Source organism: Bubalus bubalis, chromosome 1 (assembly GCF_019923935.1).
Source record: "Bubalus bubalis isolate 160015118507 breed Murrah chromosome 1, NDDB_SH_1, whole genome shotgun sequence".
Lineage (NCBI taxonomy): Eukaryota > Metazoa > Chordata > Mammalia > Artiodactyla > Bovidae > Bubalus > Bubalus bubalis.
The window spans coordinates 74,435,419-74,450,522 of NC_059157.1; the positions used below are offsets into that span (position 1 = coordinate 74,435,419).

The 15,104-nt window shown below is 36.1% G+C and overlaps 1 protein-coding gene across 2 annotated transcripts in view; it reads right to left on the reverse strand.

Annotated features, from left to right (window-relative positions):
• Positions 1-15,104, reverse strand: part of GBE1 (1,4-alpha-glucan branching enzyme 1) — a 318,328-nt gene that overhangs the window by 141,423 nt on the left and 161,801 nt on the right. The window lies entirely within an intron of this gene.

A 15,104-nucleotide genomic window follows, 5' to 3' on the forward strand; every position in this document is an offset into this window, starting at 1 on the left:
CGCAGAGAGCTAAGCAGGCCCTCTCCTGCCTGAGCTATCTAGGTAGCGTCACAGCAAACAGCTTAGCCATTAACCCGAGAAAGTGTCGCCTGAATCCATTATTGGGGAAAGCTGATTTAGAATTAACAACCTGAGACTAAAATGCTGTCTTCCCGTCACAACAAAGCACCATAAAATAGTCTAAGAAACAGATGTAATGGTCCCAGATTTAGAATGCAAAAGAGTCAGGGTAGTCAATCCAATAACTGTTGAATAAAATGCCTTCGGCACCTCAAATTCTTAAAAATAATAAGTAGAGGGACTCTGCTTATTCTGCATTGAGGGAGACAAAGTAGTCCACATAAAACAAACCTTCACAGAAACTCTCCTTAAGATAAAGAGTTAACAGAAAACTTTAACTTAATCTCCAACATTTAAAAATTTAACATTTTAACAAAAATACTTTGAAATAATGTTTTAGTTTTTCCTGGTGCCTAAAAAGACACTTTTGAATATGACTTAAATTTTTATTTTTAATGACTCATGTTCATTATGATCAATTATTATACTCCACTGCAGTCTAATGATGCCCAGAGGGACAATTACAGACAGTGGAACTGTTTGCTGCCGCACCTGAGTGCCCTTGCATAGCTGTGCTCCCAGTGCTGGTTTCTGACTTTGACGGGCTTTCTATCGCTACCAATGCTGATTTCTCAATACTGTTAGATTTTGATCACCACGGGTCATTTCCACAAATGTTCCTAATTTGGAGTTTCTACCAAGAAAACATTTTCATGTGTTTTTAAAGAACAGTGAGACCACAACAAAGATTTACAGCAATAATGACACGCATTGGGCTCACAAAAAAATATGGCAATTACTTGCCTTCAAGCCTCTAAATATGCTTCAGAGGAATAGGCTGGCTAGTTAAATCTGCCCACAAGAAGACTGTAACAGTGCTGTGGCAATGATGGTGACAGAGGCGATGATCACAATTATAAACCAGACACAGGGAAAAGGGAGAGGCTCATTCAGTTGCTCAGTCATATCTGATGCGTTGCAACCCAATGAACTGCAGCACGTCAGGCTTCCCTGTCCTTTACCATATCCTGAAGTCAGTGAGACCATCCAACCATCTTATCCTCTGTTATCTCCTTCTCCTCCTGCCTTCTATCTTTCCCAGCATCAGGGTCTTTTCTAACAAGTCGGCTCTTCGCATTAGGTGGCCAAAGTTTTGGAGCTTCAGCTTTAGCATCAGTCCTTCCAATGAATATTCAGGACTGATTTCCTTTAGGATAGACTGGTTTGATCTCCTTGCAGTCTAAGGGACTCTCAAGAGTCTTCATCAGCACCACAGTTTAAAAGTATCAGTTCTTCAGTGCACAGCCTTCTTTATGGTCCAATACTCATATCCATACATGACTACTGGAAAATGACAGCTTTCACTATACAGACTTTTGTCAGCAAAGTAATATCTCTGCTTTTTAACATGCTGTCTAGGTTTGTCATAGCTTTTCTTCCAAGGGGCAAGTGTCTTTTAATTTCATGGCTGCAGTCACCATCTGCAGTGATTTTGGAGCCCAAGAAAATAAAGTCTGTCACTGTTTCCATTGTTTCCCAATCTATCTGCCATGAAACAATGGGACCAGATGCCATATTCTTAGCTTTCTGAATACTGAGTTTTAAGCCAGCTTTTTCAATCTCCTCTTTCAACTTCATCAAGAGGCTCTTTAGTTCACTTTTGCTCTCTGCCATAAGGGTGGTGTCATCTGCATCCCTAAGGTTACTGATATTTCTCCTGGCAATCCTAACTCCAGCTTGTGCTTCATCAGCCCAACGTTTCTCACGATGTACTCTGCATATAAATTAAATAATTAGGGTGACAATATACAGCCTTGACATACTCCTTTCCTAATTTGGAACCAATCCATTGTTCCATGTCCGGTTCTAACTGTTGCTTCTTGACCCGCATACAAGTTTCTCAGGGGGCAGGTAAGGTGGTCTGGTATTTCCATCTTTTGAAGATTTTTCCACAGCTGGTTGTGATCCACACAGTCAAAGGCTTTAACATAGTCAATGAAGGAGAAGTAGATGTGTTTCTGGAATTCTCTTGCTTTTTCTACGAGCCAATGGATGTTGGCAATTTGATCTTTAGTTCCTCTTCCTTTTCTAAATCCAGTTTGTACATCTGGAAGTTCTTGGTTTGCGTACTGTTGAATTCTAGCTTGGAAGGACTTTGAGCATTACTTTGCTAGCCTGTGAAATGAGTGCAATTTTGCGGTAGTTTGAATTTTCTTTAGGATTGCTTTTCTTTGGGATTGGAATGAAAACAGACCTTTTCCAGTCCTGTGGCCACTGCTGAGTTTTCCAAATTTGCTGGCATATTGAGTGCAGCACTTTAAAAGCATCATCTTTTAGGATTTGAAATAGTTCAGGTGAAATGCCATCACCTCCACTAGGTTTGTTCATAGTGACTCTTCCTGAAGCCCACTTGACTTCACTCCAGGACGTCTGGCTCTAGGTGAGTGATCACCACCATGGTTATCCAGGTCAATAAGATCTTTTTTGTATAATTCTTCTGTGTATTCTTACCACCTTTTCTTAACATCTTCTGCTAGGTCTATACCATTTCTGTATTTTATTGTGCCCATCTTTGCATGAAATGGGCTTCCCTTGTGGCTCAGTAGGTAAAGAATCCGCCTATAATGCAGGAGGCCTGGGTTTAATCCCTGGGTTGGGAAGATCCCCTGGAGCAGGGAAAGGCTATCCACTCCAGAATTCTGGCCTGGAGAATTCCATAGACTGTAGAGTTGATGGGGTCACAAAGAGTGGACAGGACTGAGTGACTTTCACTTTCACTTTTTGCAAGAAATATTACCTTGGTATCACTAATTTTCTTGAAGAAATCTCTAGTCTTTCCCATTCTATTGTTTTCCTCTATTTCTTTGCATTGATCACTTAGGAAGGCTTTTTTATTTCTCTTTGCTGTTCTTTGGAACTCTGCATTCAGATGGATATGTCTTTCCTTTTCTCCTTTGCCTTTCACTTCTCTTTTTTCTCAGCTATTTGTTAAGGCCTCCTCAGACAACCACTTTGCCTTTTTGCATTTCTTTTTCTTGAGGATGGTCTTAATCACCTCCTCCTATACAATATTATGAAACTCTGTCCATAGTTCCTCAGGCACTCTATCAGATCTAATTCCTTGAATCTATTTGTCACTTCCACAGTATAATCAGAAGGGATTTGATTTAGGTCATGCCTGAATAGCCTAGTGGTTTTCCCTACTTTCTTCAATTTAAGTCTGAATTTTGCAATAAGGAGTTCATAATCTAAGCCACAGTTAGCTCCCACTCTTATTTTTGTCTTTTATATACAGTTTCTCCATCTTCAGTTGCAAAGAATATAATCAATCTGATTTTGGTACTGACCATCTGTTGATGTCCATGTGTAGATTCATCTCAGGCACTGTTGGAAGAGGGTATTGCTATGACCAGTGTGTTCTCTTAGCAAAACTCTGTTAGCATTTAGTCTGTCACTAAATCTTTACAGTCACACAAAGGAGATACAATTAGAATCTTATTTTACAGATAAGGAAATTAAACTTAGAAATGTTAACTAACCTGGTTTTGGTTACATGCTAAGTGGTGGAAACAGTATTCGAACCCAGCAGGCCTCTACCCATTCTGTATAATTCCTCCAAAAGTCAATAACTACATTTATATATTTTTAAAGAAATTACTTAAAACCTAGATGCAATTAAAATAAAAAAGCTATCGAATCTTAACTCTGTCCATTTCTTCAGTGAATGTGAATTTTGATTTATGTAACTTGATCTTAAAAGGCACTTATTTTATTGATTCATTGGCTACTTAAAATAAAAGAGATGCTGACATAATTCTGCTGAGTGACAGTATCACACAAGTTTAGGTCGATAAAATTATGACTGCTAATGCAAAGAAAGTTGAATTACAATGTTGTGTTTAAACTGTGATGTCTTATTATCATATCTGACTCAGTATCTAATTTACTACTTAATTTTAGAGGTTTTATAGAATCTGAAACTCTCTCAACCTAAAGCCCATCTCAGAGTCCACAGATAGCCCTGGTGGCCCAGAGATTGTTATCAATCCCAAACTTTTGTTCGCTTAGTCTGCACAATAACTTCAAAAATATAAAGTAATTGCAGACAAGAAATTAGCCTCTAATTAAAATACATAAATTTAAATTTAAAAAATAAAAAAATGAAAAGGAAATTCACATCTAAAATTCATTCCCATTTTGTGAAATGAAAAAAAAAAAAAGGGAATATTTCATATAAAATGTGGGCTTCTGACTTTACTCAAAGAACTGGAAGATGTAGCTTCACGGGTCACATTCTCACATGGTAATCATCATCAGGAGCTTGGAATGGCAGCTCCTTCAGACAGGACCTATTTGTTCCGGGTTGCCAAGACTGCCACCTGCTCTGCTTCCTTCAGCAGTGACTGAGGTATGGCTAGTTTGTGACTTGAGACATGCTTTCACCTTTAGTAAACATCTGAAAGTACAACTCTAAACTCTTCATAATGTTCTACATATAGTTATGTCATGCATTTCCAATGATGTTATTTTATATAGTTTAAACAACTACTCTGTGGCACATAAATATTATTATTATTATGAGCTCTTCATATATGAAACTCAGATTCAAGTGTTAAACAGCCTGCTTTGAGATCAGAGAGATAAAGGTCATTTAATTCTAAAATCACTGATGTCAGATCTTTTATATCTGTACTATAGCTAGTATTTATTATTATCATCATCATCATTGTGGCTGCAAGTATCATTGACAGCTTTCTTCAGTGAACAGGGTTCTAAAGAGTAGGTGTGCTGAGCTGCGCTCAGTCGTGTCTGCCTCTTTGCGAACCCATGGACGTAGCCTGCCAGGCTCCTCCGTTAACGGGGATTCTCCAGGCAAGAATACTGGAGTGGGTTGTCATTTCCTCCTCCAGGGGATCTTCCTGACCCAGGAATTGAACCCAGGTCTCCCACATTGCAGGCAGATTCTTTACTGTCTGAGCCCCCAGGGAAGTCCAAAGAATAGGTAACCCTACCAAACTGATACTCTGCAGTGTCACTTTCATGGTAAGAAAATTTGATGTTGAAAAGTTTAAGAGACAGATAGTGCTTTACTTAAAATGTACTCTATAGGGAACAATAAATTATTAACTTTACTTCCACATTTAATACATAACAAATATATCACTAAATTCAAAAAATTAACAAGTTATTACTATCTTTTTCAAATGCAAAATGGTGGTAAGTGAAACAGAGAAAAATGAGGCAGGGACAGAAGATAGGAAATGGCAAAAGATGGGAGGAGACACTGTATATCAGGTGGTTAGAGAAGAAAGTTCAGTAAGGTACGCAAGGCACCTAATGCCTTTAAATTGAATGACCCTTCATAAAGGCTACCACTCTAATCATGAACTTCCCTGCTGGCTCAGTTGTAAAGATCCACCTGCACTGCAGGAGACCTAGGTATGATCCCTGGGTTGGGAAGATCCCCTGGAGAAGGAAATGGCTACCCACTCCAGTACTCTTGCCTGGGAAATCTCACAGATGAAGGAGCCAGGCTGACCACAGTCTGTCCATAGAGTTGTAAAGAGTCAGATGCTACTGAGTACACATACACATACACTAACGGGAAGAGGGTTTCTTTTAGGGGTAATAAAATTTTTCTAGAATTGATTATGGTCATGGTTGCACAGCTCTGTGGCTAGACTCAAGGCACTGGAACTGCACACTTTAAGTAGGTTCATGGTATGTGGACTCTAGTATTCTTGCCTGGAGAATTCCATGGACAGAGGAGACTGGCAGACTACAGTTCATGGGGTCACAGAGTCAGACATGACTGAATAACTAACACTTTCTTTTCACTTTCATAATCATCATGATCATCATCGCTTACAGAGACCAGGTGACCCATTAGAGAATTAGTTGGCCTCATTTGCCATCTCTACACAATGCTAAGAATAGACTTATCTCTTAGAAAAGTTGGCTGTTACGCCGTTTTGTTTCCAAAATAATTAACAGAAAGTGTCAACTATAACTTCCCTTGAGTTTTACTAATTATTCTAGCAGATAGAAGTTTGAAATGCTACTCGAGAAAAGGTCTAATCTTGGGGAGATATTTTAAGCTGGAAAGAGACAATAAAAGAAATCCTGATGCTGATGGCTTGTCTTACTAACAATGAAAGAAAAAGAAGATAGAGTGAAGACCAAATAGAGATATCTCACCATCACAAAATGTGGATGGGAAATTCAGAAGTTAGAGAAAAATACATCTGATCACTGATCCAAATGAATGGCAGTAGGGGAGACCCTCAAAAAATAAATAATTTTTATGTTGCTGATAAATATGTGTCCTTCCAAAATTTTAAGAGATACCTATACTTTCTGAAAATAACTGGCTTGCTATAACATGGGTTATTTATCAGCAGCATTACACTAAGGAAATCATTCAGCTAGGAAACCATGAAATACCTCCTCATAACTTCAAAACTGCTAGTCCATAACCTGGAAAAGAGACATGCTTAAACAAGTTGTTTTGGTACACACAGATAAAAACAGAAAAATTGATTTTTTTTTTTCACATTGCACCTGCTTGTTTAAAAAGGTCATAAGAAAAACCGAGATATTATCATTGACTTGAGAAAATTCCAAGACTTAAATGAACAACCATTGAATAGGGACTTCCAGACCATTTTCACAAGCATGTACCCATATCTGAAGTTTAAAAAGCTGCTTCTAGAGCCATGCTCGATATTTTCAAATTTAAGGTAAATTACCAAGAACAGTCCTATGTTAGAGTGAGTTTGCATTTAAGAAGGTGAGTATTATGAGTAAGACCTAAATACTCAAGATATTTTCAGGATATCCCTGTGTACTTAAATTTTAGACTTGTGGGAATAAACGAGGCAGATAACACCAGGAACAAAGTTTATACAAAGACTGTAAATCCTTACTCCAGTGCTGTGCTCTGCATCAATAGAAACCTTTCTGCAAAGCTGAATAATCTCATAAACCCTGTGAGAGAAGTTATATTTCTACCATTCAAACTCAAATCCAGACAGATTAGATTGATACAGCAACTTTCTTAATCTCTTGTACAAAAGAGAATTAGTCTGTCTGCATTTTGAATCTGACTCTACCTTCTTTGAAATAGTACATTTAACCAGTTTCCTTAATCAAGGTGAAATAAGGAAGAGTTACTAAAAAGAAGAGAAAAATACTATAAAAGAAGAAAACAGAAAGAATTTTTATGAGACATCCAGCATTATTAAAAATAATTCTGTGAAATTTTAATATTCTCAATGAATAGGCTGCATAAGTTATTGTTTACTTTTAATTGCCTGATTACCTTTGGAATAGCTAGCTGTTTGCTAAATCGATGTCCAAAATTGTCTTTAAATCATCTGTGATTTGCTTTTTATATTGAACAGGACAGGTATTTGTCTAAAACAATATTGTACTACTTCAATTTTAAAAAATACTAAATGTTCTGAAACCTATCCTAAGAAATTAAACTTATACTTTCTTTTAGGGTTTTGTGCTAAATATTAATAAAATATATGAAAACTATTGTCTCCTTAAAGATAGGACATAGGGTATATACTTACGAACTCTATTTAAAAAATCATTCAATAAATTTATGCATAAATTGATCAGAAAAAAGTTTATTTTGCTTTAAAAAAAATCTTTGATGTTAACCTTAATTTACTTAAGCAATTACATGTAAACTTTTTTGACTTTATGCTTTATCAGTAGTAACTTTTCAGCACACTCCTCCATGTACATATTTACTTTTCAGCATAAATATATGCCATGCTAGTAATGTGTTAATAAATACACAAAAAGAAACTAATTTTAAAATAAAGATAAAATAGCCAATATCTGGTTAAACTTAAAACCACTTTGATATGTGATTTTAATGCTTATCCTGGCTATAATAGCTCACTAAAATAGATATATCTATGCGATATTACATAGATATAAATGAAAGAAAATCAATGGCTATCTTTATTAAATTATAAAACTTATTTCTTCCAATTCATTCCACTATCTACCATCTTTCATGAAATATGAGTTATATATCTAATTTTCCCTGAAGTTAGTCAAGTGGTTTTGCCAATTAACCACAAGGTGAATCATTTATATTTATAATTATAACCAATGGGTTTAAGATAAACTAAAATTGGGACAATTTTAGAAGCTTGGCAAAAAATGCTCCAAGATTCATGTGTATGCACATCAAACTTTCTTTATGACTGAAATTATGTGTGGTAATAAAAGCACAAAGATGGAAATTTTTTCTTGCTATTTTGCCCCAAATGATTTCCCCATAGCTAAACTTTCTTTGAAAGCAGCTATTTCAAATTAGTTGTTAAAATGTCACCTATACCCTGAAGGGAGTTATTTTTTATATTTGTTTATTCCCTAACTTCTGATAAGCATATGTGCAGAAATTTCAAGCATATATATCTATCAATGTATCCTATATGAAGCTAAAACTTTTTAAGATACCTGTTTTTAACAGTAGTTGAACACATTTTCCTTCTTCATACTGTTTTTCTGTGTTATTGTGGCCACTTTTATTACTAAAAAAAGAGCAATCTTTTCACTTGATGGTCTGTGGCTTTTTGTTCTTTGCTTTTCAAAAAAAATCACAGAATAGTATATGACTTTAAAATTTTCTTAAAAAAAAATTAGAGATTCACATTCATGTCCTAGATGCATGGCTTTTAAATATCCTGCTAGTCATCATGATTCATATACTCATTAATTAAAATATCAAAGTACAGAGTACAAAGTGAAGTCACTCAGTCGTGTCCGACTCTTTGGGGATCCCATAGACTGTAGCATACCAGGCTCCTCCGCCCATGGAATTTTCCAGGCAAGAGTACTGGAGTGGGTTGCCATTTCCTTTTCCAAGGGATCTTCCCAATCCAGGGATTGAACCTGGGTCACCCACATTGCAGGCAGACACTTTACTGTCTGAGCTACCAGAGAAGACTAATTAATATATCAATGCACAGTAATTCTTAAATTAAGATTTATCATTAATAACTGATTTAGTCATGATGTAATATCATAAAAATGGGCTTCCCTGGTGGTTCAGCAGTAAAGAATATGCCTATAATGCAAGAGATGCATCCAGGAGATGCAGGTTCAATCCCTGGGTCACGAAGATCACCTGGAGAAGGAAATGGCAACCCATTCCACTATTCTTGCATGGGAAATCCTATAGACAGAGTAGCCTGGCAAGCTACAGTCCATGGGGTTGCAAAAGAGTTGGACATAATAAATGCAATTCACTATACTAACAAATTAAAAAAGAAATACCACATAAGATATCACAGAATATTTAAGATCCAAATATCCACTCTTGGCAGAGATGGTCCCCACAAATTTCCTTCCACATTCTAACTTGTGGAAAGGACCTAGAAAGAAGTAAAAGACCCAAATAATACTATAGTGTCTATACTAAAGGCTATTTTATTCTATGTAGTTAGGACCCTAAAAGATCAAACTAGATTCACTTTTATTTCTGAAAGGAACTCTAATGACTCAAGATAAGAGTAGAGCGTCTTCCTGCCTAATAGTTGTCACATTACAAACTCATGCTGACAGAAGTATGATTACATTACTTTTGTAACTAAATGTAAGGTTCTAGGGGGAAAAAAAAGAGCATTAGCTCTACTATGCTATCTCCTTTGAGATTCATATCTTATCTTTGAAGGAAATAGTCAAGAAAGAAACTATTTTCATCTAGTGCTTTCGTAAAGGTTAAGACATAATAATTGTTTAAGCTCCACAAATGTGCAGTTGTCTTCGTAATTTTATCAAGCGCATTTACATAGTGCCAGACACATATGCAAAAAAATAGAATTTAAAACTGAAACCATTAAATGATATCCATTATTTCTCATTCCAGAAACTTCTGAAACTTATGGGGGACAGATTTATCAAGAAGTTCTCTTTACCAACTAAAGAAAGAACAAGCCAATCTCTGTTATGAACTGTCATTAGCAATTTAGCAGAGCTAGAACGCAGTTCAGCCGAGTAGACAGAAAATTAAAACATGGGCAGCTCCTGATTGGAAATTTATTCATAGCAGGTAATGAAATAGCACAGTAAGGATCTCTGGTATTACTCAGAGTGAGAGATTTAATTCTGGTAACTCTGATGATGGCACTTGAATCAGAAATTATAAGTGGTGACAGGTTATGACATATAGACAGGATGAAATGAGCATCAGCAACATATCTCTGTAGAAACTGATTCGACATAAGATCAACTTTTCCAAACAGTAAATATGATAATTTCAAAAATTATTCCAATTTCTCAAAAATTATTCCAAGTTTTCAAAAAAGAGGCTTATTAGGATCATAGGTTAACCATTAACCCTTTTTATATCTACTTTTTAATGGAGTATAATATTAATCAACACATTGATATATGGCGTATATTATCTCCATATACTCACAGATAAGGGGTGAAAAATGCCCTGTCTTTTAAAACATGAAATATAAATATAATTGCTGATTTCATCTGAATAAGAAACAAACTAAAAATTATAAACAAGTCACTATCCTAAGTATATAGTAATAGCAAAAGTTTGCGTTTTCCTGTGATCATATGGATGAAACATGTAGCTCAGCTGGTAAAGAATCTGCCTGCAATGCAGGAGACCCTGGTTCGATTCCTGGGTCAGGAAGATACTCTGGAAAAGGGATAGGCTACCCACTCCAATATTCTTGGGCTTCCCTCATGGCTCAGTGGGTAAAGAGTCTACCTGCAATACAGGAGACCTGGGTTTGAACTCTGGGTTGGGAAGATCCCCTGGAGAACGGAATGGCTACCCACTCCAGTATTCTGGTCTGGACAATTCCATGGACTGTATAATCCATGGTGTCACAAAGAGTCGGACACGACTGAGCGACTTTCCCTTCCCTACATTCATGAAAAGAATACTCATTAAGTACAGCCACATACAAACAATGTTATTTGTATTTATAAATAATAATCATTAATATTCTGGATTTCCTATGCCTTTTTATATTTTCTAATTAACAAAAATGACATTATTACTTTTATATTGATTGTATTTTTTTGAAAATTAACTATTTCAGACAAACTCTCTACCACAGAAATATAGCTGAGAAAAACAATAATATTTTCACATAGACAGTTATTTTAATATATCTCTTTTGAATTTCTGAAATGGCATATTTACTGTGTATGGATAAAATGTGTTAGATGTGGAAATTTGTGAAATTTTAACATAAAATTCTGATACTTCTAACAGTGAAATTAAAGGATACACTCCCCCAAATCTATAACTGTTTGGACAATAACTTGCAGCAGAAATGATGCTGTGTCTGTTTCCAGACCTAGACCATAACAAGGAAAAGAGGAGAGATGTCACACTGACCTATGCCCCAACTGCAGATCTAAAAGTAAAATAATCAACTGCCCTTATCTAGAGTCACTGCCTTGTGAGCAGGCTTGTTAAGCAGAAGTAAACAACCAAAAGAGCAAAGGACTTTAATCATGAATGCTGATTATTAAAACAGTTTTCACATGACACCAAAACAATGTTATATTACATATGCTAAAACTAATGAGATGGGGCTTCCCTGGTGGCTTGGACAATAAAGAATCTGCCTGCAATGCAGGGGACCAGGGTTTGAACCCTGAGTTGGGAAGATCCCCTGGAGAAGGGAATGGCAACCCACTCCAGTATCCTTGCCTGCAGAATTCCCTGGACAGAGGAGCCTGGTGGGCTACAGTCCATTGGTTTGCAAGAGTCCAACATGACTGAGTGACTAACACTTTCCAACTAGTCAGAATAGAAGGAAGAGAATGTAAAACTATACAAGAGACATAAGAGATGTGGGTTTGATCTCTGGGTCAGGAAGATACCCTGTAGGAGAGCATGGAAACCTACTCCAATATTCTTGCCTGGAGAATCCAAAGGACAGAGCAGCCTGGCACGCCATAATCCATAGGGTCACAAAGAGTCGAACATGACTGAAGCAACTTAGCATGCATGCATTGAGAAAATAATTCAAAGATAAGAATCCTGGAATCTTTAGCATGTTATAAATTGACAAACCTAAATATTACATCATGAGAAATGCTGGGCTGGAAGAAGCACAAGCTGGAATTAAGATTGCCAGGAGAAATATCAATCACCTCAGATATGCAGATGACACCACCCTTATGGCAGAAAGTGAAGAGGAACTAAAAGGCCTCTTGATGATAGTGAAAGTGGAGAGTGAAAAGGTTGGCTTAAAGCTCAACATTCAGAAAACGAAGATCATGGCATCTGGTCCCATCACTTCATGGGAAATAGATGGGGAAACTGTGGAAACAGTGTCAGACTTTATTTTGGGGGAGCTCCAAAATCACTGCAGATGGTGACTACAGCCATGAAATTAAAAGACGCTTACTCCTTGGAAGGAAAGTTATGACCAACCTAGATACTCTATTGAAAAGCAGAGACTTACTTTGCCAACAAAGGTCCGTCTAGTCAAGGCTATGGTTTTTCCTGTGGTCATGTATGGATGTGAGAGTTGGACTGTGAAGAAGGCTGAGCACCGAAGAATTGATGCTTTTGAACTGTGGCGTTGGAGAAGACTCTTGAGAGTCCCTTGGACTGCAAGGAGATCCAACCAGTCCATTCTAAAGGAGATCAGCCCTGGGATTTCTTTGGAAGGAATGATGCTAAAGCTGAAACTCCAGTACTTTGGCCACCTCATGTGAAGAGTTGACTCACTGGAAAAGACTCTGATGCTGGGAGGGATTGGGGGCAGGAGGAGAAGGGGGACGACAGAGGATGAGATGGCTGGATGGCATCACTGACTCGATGGACGTGAGTCTAAGTGAACTCCAGGAGTTGGTGATGGACAGGGAGGACTGGCATGCTGCGATTCATGGGATTGCAAAGAGTTGGACACGACTGAGCGACTGAACTGAACTGAAATATTATAGAATTATTTGTGTGAATTTGTATTTAGCTTTTTAAAAATTTGGCTTTGTAGGATTTATCTATGTTGTTTAATGATATTGTAACTAAAAGCATAAATCTATATAGAAAATACTAATACTATAAAAATTAGAGGATTTAACATATGAAATAAAATATTTGAATTATAGAAATATATTTTGAATGGAACTATATTTACAAAAGTCTAAGCCTACATGACATAACAAAACCAAAACAAAATCATAAGAAAAAAAAAAACACTAAAATCATACATTATATTTACCAAAAGTAAGCACTTGATAAAGATAATAGTTAATTCAATGAAGAAGAAAATAAGTATTAAATTAAGGTTTAAATATGTCTTAATTTCAATACCAGAAAAGTTTTAAAGACAGTTATGTATAATTCCTTTTCCTTAAAAAACCGATAACTCTAAATGGACTTTGAGAGCTCAAGATACAGAAAAAATACAGAATAATACATATTTTAATAAAATAAAGTATCATAACATAGAAATCCACCTACTGAATGTATTTCTTTTCAAGATTCAGTTCCACACCAAAATTGTTTCAAAACATAAAAACTTAAAAAGTTAGTGTTCTTCTCTCATATGACACAGTTCTACAGCATAGAGTCAACACTTAGTCATCCAAATATGAACCGGAAAGCTTCATTAGTTGTATTTCTCGTCCACATACTACTTTTAAAAGATTTACTCAATAATGAAATTAAGAGTTGTATCATAGAATTAACATAGGTTCAGTCCTTTTTTTACTTATTATAAATCTGTAGTATAAAAAGCAATGTTCAATAAGATGACACATATACAAAATACCTTTACGGAGGGAATTGTATTAGTCCCAAAACTCTGCCTCCTTTTATAATGAAAAACCTGAGAACTAGAATGATTAATTTGTACCAGAGTGAAACTAGGCCTGGAACCCTGCCACCTGCTTCTGCCTCTTGTGTCTTTTCTCATATATTATGCTGCTTCATCTGACATGAGTGATTCCTATATGGCTACAAAATATAAAATAATGCCTGGTATTAAGAGTGAAGCAAAACAACTTCTTCCACGTAAAGTCATCTAATTTATGTTCAAAAATTAGAATTTTTCATTTTATCCAAGTACTTGCTGAAGCAGTTTTCTACCCTTTTGGTTTTCCATATGTGTGGTTATTTATTTGTGGTGTAACATCCAACAGAAAATTCATAAAATTCTTTCAGAAATATTATTAAAAAGTTAGTTATACATTACTTGACACCCTGCCACTTTTAATATACCTGAAAACATATTTTCATTATATTTTCACTTATGATAAAAGATGGATACAAATTGATAGTATTTCTAAGTTTAAAAAGTTTTACCATATTTTGGAATTTAGATTTAATCACTTAAAAACCCTTCTAATTAGATGGCAAGTCAGAGATATGTTTTAATCTTAAGAAACTGTTTCAGCACTAAGCCTTAGTTTATTACCTGAAAGATGGTCATAACAATAGTACTTACTACATATAAGTAGAGTTGTTGTGCATAATAAATAAAATATGTAGCTGCTGCTGCTGCTAAGTCGCTTCAGTGGTGTCTGACTCTGCGCGACCCCATAGACGGCAGCCCACCAGGCTCTGCCATCCCTGGGATTCTCCAGGCAAGAACACTGGAGTGGGTTGCCATTTCCTTCTCCAATGCATGAAAGTGAAAAGTGAAAGTGAAGTCGCTCAATCGTGTCCACCTCTGAGCAACCCCATAGACGGGAGCCCACCAGGCTCCTCCATCCATGGGATTTTCCAGGCAAGAGTACTGGAGTGGCTAATATATCTAAAACACCTGGCACCATATCTGACGTATTACATACTAATGTTAGTTGTTCATAGAGTTTAACTGCTATCAAAAACATGATACTATTAAGATCCTGCTGCAATCAAAAACATCAGTAATATTTAGATGGCAAAACATAAAGTATTTTTAGTAGTCTACTTAAAACAATGTGTATTTTTCAATTAAAAGGCAATTTTCTATGTTTAATTCAAACTGATAAAGTGTTCTTTAGATAATAAAGAAAATTCACGTTAAACTTTTAAGTGGCAATAT